We start from the raw sequence: 6000 nt of genomic DNA on the forward strand, positions 1-6000 counted from the left end.
CAAATGCTTTAGACACTGTGCCAACATAGCTCCCTTAAACTATCCAGTGTCCCCTTATTCTCTTCAAACAGCTGCCTCTTGGTCTATATATAGGTTCCTCATGATCAAAATTAAGTGTTCTGAAATTCCCATTCTTTGCAGTTTTATCCATGATTTGTTATAATCCACATGGTCAAAATGGAAGTAGCATTCAGTAGAATAGAGAAAAATGGAAACACAAAGATTAGGATTTTTGTGTGGTATTTCTAAACTTCTGATTATAGAGTACCATTCTCTAACTTTCTATTTCAGTTTCTTTTCTAGCAATTTCTTCTTCCTGGCCTTTAAATGATGAAGTGGACTCCATTGAACCTCTTCTCTTCTCTGTCTCCACTCACTTTCTAGGTGACCTAATCAAGTCTCAGCTTTAAGTACCATCTGAGTATCTTCAACACAGATTCTTTGTTGAGCTCTGCATTTGTATGTCCAACTGCACACCTGATGTGTCGCTTGAGTAGATACTAGTGCAGTCCACTTAGCAGATCCATGCCAAGCTCTTCTTCCCCAATCTTCCCCATCTTGGTTAACTGAAGCTATACCTACAATGTCCTCTTCCTTAATACTGTGGTTTCTCCCCTGTGCTATATGTAGTAAGTTTTATAGGTTCTACATTCAAAATTATCTGGGACTTAACCCCCTATAATCACCCTATTCCACCATCAGTTCTTGCCAGGACAGTTGTAATACCTCTTAATCAGTTCTCTTTCCATCACTGAATCCCTACAGTCTATTCTCAAGGCAACAACCAAAGTGATGCTAGTAAGGCAGACCACGTCAATCCTCCAGCTACCTATTTTGCTGGGATTGAAAATTAAAGTCCTTAAAGTGAAATAAAAGGGCCCTGTGTGATCTGACCTCTCCCTGAGTTCCTCTCCAGCCACTTCTTTCTTGCTGTTCTCCTGCAACATTGGTCCTCTTGCTGTTTCTATAGTGGTTATTCTTAGGTGACATTGAGTCAGTTCCAACTCACAGTGACCTTACATAGAACAGAATGAAAGATTGCCCATTCCTGTGCCATCCTCACAATCATTGCTATATTTAAGTTCATTGTTGCAGCTAGTGTATCCATCCATCTCATCGAGGGTTTGCCTCTTTTTCACTGACCCTCTACTTTACCAAGCTTGATGTCCTTTTCCAGGGATTGGTCCCTCCTGTTAACATGTCCAAATTATGTGAGACGAAGTCTTACCCTCCTGGCTTCTAAGGAGCATTCTGGCTGTACTTCCTCCAAGACTGATTTGTTTGTGGTTCTGGCAGTCTGTGGTATGTTCAATTTTTTTTTGCCAACACCGTCATTCAAATGCATCAATTCTTCTGTGGTCTTCCTGATTCATTGTCCAGCTTTTCCATACATATGAGGCTATTGAAAATACCATGACTTGGGTCAGGCACATCTTAGTCCTCCAAATGACATCTTTCTAACACTTTAAAGAGGTCTATTGCAGCAGATTTTCCAAATGTAATATGTAATTTGATTTCTTGACTGCTGTTCTCTTGGGAACCCAAGTAAAATGTTTTTGTGTGTGTGTGTGTGTGTGTGTGTGTGTGATTTTTTTTTATTGTGAACCCAAGTAAAATGAAGTCCTTGATATAACTTCAATCTTTTCTCTGTGTATCATGCTGTTGCTTACTGTCTAGTCGTGAAAATTTTAATTTTCTTTATGTTGAGGTGTAATCCATACTGAAGACTGTAGTCTTTGAGCTTCATCAGTAAGCATTTCAAGTATTGACTTTAAGCAAGCAAGGTTGTGTCATCTGTATAGTGTAGGTTTTGAACAAGTCTTTCTCCAATCCTGATGCCACATTGTTCTTAATATAGTCCATCATCTAGGGTTATTTGCTCAGCATACAGATTGAATAAATACATTGAAAAGATACAACTCTAATGCACACATTTCCTGATTTGAAACCATGCAGTATCCTCTTGTTTTGTTCAAACAACTGCCTTTTGGTCTACGTACAGGATCCTCATGAGCACATTATGTGTTTTGGAATTTGCTTTCTTTGCAATGTTATCCATAATTTGTTATGATTCACACAGTCAAATGCCTTTGCATAGTCAATAAAACAGAAATAAACAACTTTTTGGTATCCTCTGTTTTCAGGCAAGATCCATCTGACATCAACAATGATATCCCTCATTCCACATTATCTTCTGAATCTGGCTTGAATTTCTAGTGGTTCCCTGTCAATGTACTACTGCAATTTCTTTCAAATTATCCTCAGCAAAATTTTACTTGTATGTGATATTAATGATGTTGTGTAATAATTTCTGCATTCTGTTGGATCACCTTTCTTTGTAATGGGCGCAAATATAGATCTCTTCCTGTCAGTTGTCCAGGTAGCCATGTTACAGATTTCTTTGCAAAGATGAGTGAGCACTTCCAGCATTGGATCTGTTTGCTGAAACATCTCAATTGGTATTCTGTTAATTCCTGGAGCCTTGTTTTTCCTCAGTGCCTTCAGCACAGCTTAGACTTTTTCCTTCAGTACCACTGGTTCTTAATAATATGCTACCTGCTGAAATGGTTGAATGTTGACTAATTCTTTTTGATACCATGATTATATGTATCCCTTCCATCTTCTTTACTTGCTTTCTGTGTTGTTCAGCATTTTACCCATAGAATCCTTCATTATTGCAACTTGAGGCTTGAATTAGGGTTTCCCCCCCCCCCCAGTTTTTTCAGCTTGAGAAATGCCAACTGTGTTCTTCCTGTTTGGTTTTCTAATTCCAGGTCTTTGCATATGTCATTATAATACTTTATTTTGTATTCTCAAGCCACCCTTTGAAATCTTCTTTTCAGCTCTTTTATTCCATCATTTCTTCTATTTGCTTTAACTACTCTACTTTCAAGGGCAAGTTTCAGAGTTTCTTCTAACATGCATTTGGATCTTTTCTTTTTTTCTTGTCTTTTTAATGACTTTCTGCTTTCTTCATATATGATAACTTTAATATCTCCCATAACTTGCCTGTTCTTCAGTCACTGGTGTTCAATGCATTCTTCAGATAGTCTCCAAATTCTGGTGGAACATACTCAAGGCTGTACTTTTGCTCTTATGGACTTATGTTAATTGTCTTCAGCTTTAACTTGAACTTACATATGAGCAGTTGATAGTCTGTTCCATAGTTGGCCTCTGGCCTTGTGCTGACTGATTGTATTGAGCTTCTCTATTGTCTCTCTTCACAAATGAGTCCATTGGATTTCTGTATGCTCTTTGATGAGGTCCATGTGTACAGCTGCCATTTAAGTTGTTGAAAAAAGCTATTTGCAATGAATAAGTCCATTGGTCTTACAAAAGTCTGTCATGCAATCTCTGGTGTGGTTTCTATCATCAATGCTATGTTTTCCAGCTACTGATTCTTATTCTTTGTTTCTAATTTTCACATTCCAATCACTAGGAATTATCAGTGCATCTTGATTGCATGTTTGATTAATTTCAGACTGTAGATTTTTAGTAAAGATCTTTAATTTCTTCATCTATTTGCTGTTCCTAAATATGTCAAATATTCCCACCCTATCCATTTATTCTTGCTTCTGTCTATAACACTCCACCCACATATTTGAATGATTCTCCACATTTCATTAATGCCTCTGCTCATATTGCACTTCATAAAAGCCTTTCTTTACCACCATGTCTAAAATGGAGCTCATATTCCTCAACCTCCATCATTAAGCTCTAAACCTTTACCCTGTATGGTCTCTCATAGCACTTAGCACCACCTGTCTTTGCACTGATAGATTTATTTGTTAATTGCCAACTTCCCTCCATTCAACTCTCATATACTTTGAGAGCAGACACTTTGTTTTGTATATCATTTTAACCTCAATACCTCCCAACAATGCATAATACGTATTGTTGTTGTTATTAGCTGTCCTTCAGTCAGCCCCTGCCTCTTAGTTTCTCTAAAATCAATGTATTGGACTTTGCGATCCTTAGAGTTCTCACTGACTGATTTTCAGAAGCAGATCATCAGGCCTTTCTTCCTACTCCATCTTAGTTTGGAAGTTCCAGTGAAACTTGTTCAGCATCATAGCAGTATATGAGCCTCCACTGATGAATGAGTGGTGGCCGCACATGAGATACAATCAAGGTGTTGGCCAGGGCTGCAGTCATCTCAAGGCTTGCCTGGGGAAGGATCCACTTCTAATCTCACTCACAAGGTTGCTGGCAGGATTCAGTTGCTCTCTGTCCTAAACTGTTGGCTGGAGCACTTCCTCTGTTCCTTACAATGTGGGCCTCTTCATAGGACAGCTTGGTTTCATCAGACCAGGAGGGTGAAAGAGAGAGTGCCAGCAAGACAGAAGTCACAGTCTTTTGTAACTTAATCTTGGAAGGAAATTCCCATCACTTTTTCCATATTCTATTCATTAGAAGCAAATCACTAAGGCAACCACACAGACAAGGGTGTGAATTCCAGGAGAAACACTTAGAATAATACACAGAAACATAACCATCAAAAATGTAGAATGCTTTTGTATCACCTGGAGATAGCTTCAGTAGTTTTTATGTGATCCCAGGTCTAACAGTGGCGAAGATTCTGAGGATTCCATGACTCAGTGGAGAAGAGTGTCAATTAATTAGTGATATCTGCCATGGATGAGGAATGGGAAAATGGAATCCTGAGTCTACCTATTGGCTGGGCCCATTCTAAGCACATCAAAATCAGTTTGCCCAGGAGCACTGGTGGTGCAGTACCTAAGGCATTTGACTGCTAACCAGAAGGTTAGAGGTTCAAACCCACCAGCTGCTCCACAGAGGATGACAGGGTAATCTAGTACTGTAACCCAAAGGGGGTCACTATGAGTCGGAATTGACTCAATGGCAATGGATTTGGTTTTGGTTTGCAATGTACGTAACAATTTCTCTCTGATATTAACCACAGGAAATGGTAAACTAGCTAGAACTCACATATCTGATAGCCATGTCTCGATGGGCTCTGGCCAAATAGCACTGCTTGAGTTACAGTTAACAACTGTTGCCTTGTCTTATTTGCTTTTTCAACATATGCCCCAATCAATATTGAACAATCCTGTGCATCTGCATCCAGTTTTCCACTACAAACATACTTAAGAAGTGAGGCGTGGTATATTTGGTCGGTTTGTTGGTTGGTTTCTGAGGTTATGAGAGGAGCCTGGCTCAGTTGCTGCAGTTAGTCCACAAAGTACCCATGGGGCTGCATGATGGTGGATAACTCTCAGGAAAAGTGACCGTAAAGGCTGAACCTAAGGATAAAGCAGCATTGTTAATGTAATTGCATTTCACATCCTTCTTTCTCTTCCTTGAAGAACTAGCAGCATATTTGGCAGATAAAAGAAGAAGAAAAAAATAATAAAAGCAGTCTGATTAAAAACATACTTGTAAACACCACCCTTCTATTTACTTAAGCAAGAGAATAGAGAGTAGTCTTATTTTTACTTTGAATTGTGGTGTTAGCAAAGAATATTGAATACACCATGGACTGCCAAAATAAGAAACAAATCTGTCTTGGAGGAAGTACAGCTGGAATGCCCCTTAGAGGTGAGTATGGCCAGACTTTGTCTCTCACACTTTGGTCAGGTTGTTATAAGGAATCAGTGCCTGGATAAGGATAACATTCTAAGTAGAGTAGAAGGTCAGTGGAAAAAAGGGAAGACCTTCAAAGAGATGGATTGACACAGTGGCTGTGCCAAAGGGGCTCAAACATGGCAATCATTATGACTATGGTGCAGGGCCAGGCAGTGTTTTGTTCTGTTGTACATGGTGTTGCTATGAGAACCTGCTTGCCAGTACCTGACAACAATAACAATATTTTTACTGTACCCCAGAATAAGTTTGTTTGGAATAATGCAATAGATAGCAAAGAAGAGCAAATATCTGTTGCTTTAAAATATTGAATGATGTTCTAGAAATAAAAATAATGCTTTACTTGCTAAATGTTGGGAAAATAGGGTCATGTTTCATAAACTGTAGAATAGTAAT

This window comes from Orycteropus afer, unplaced genomic scaffold (genome assembly GCF_000298275.1).
Source record: "Orycteropus afer afer isolate SDZICR_OR568_19922 unplaced genomic scaffold, OryAfe1.0 scaffold00180, whole genome shotgun sequence".
In the NCBI taxonomy this organism is placed as follows: Eukaryota; Metazoa; Chordata; class Mammalia; order Tubulidentata; family Orycteropodidae; genus Orycteropus; species Orycteropus afer.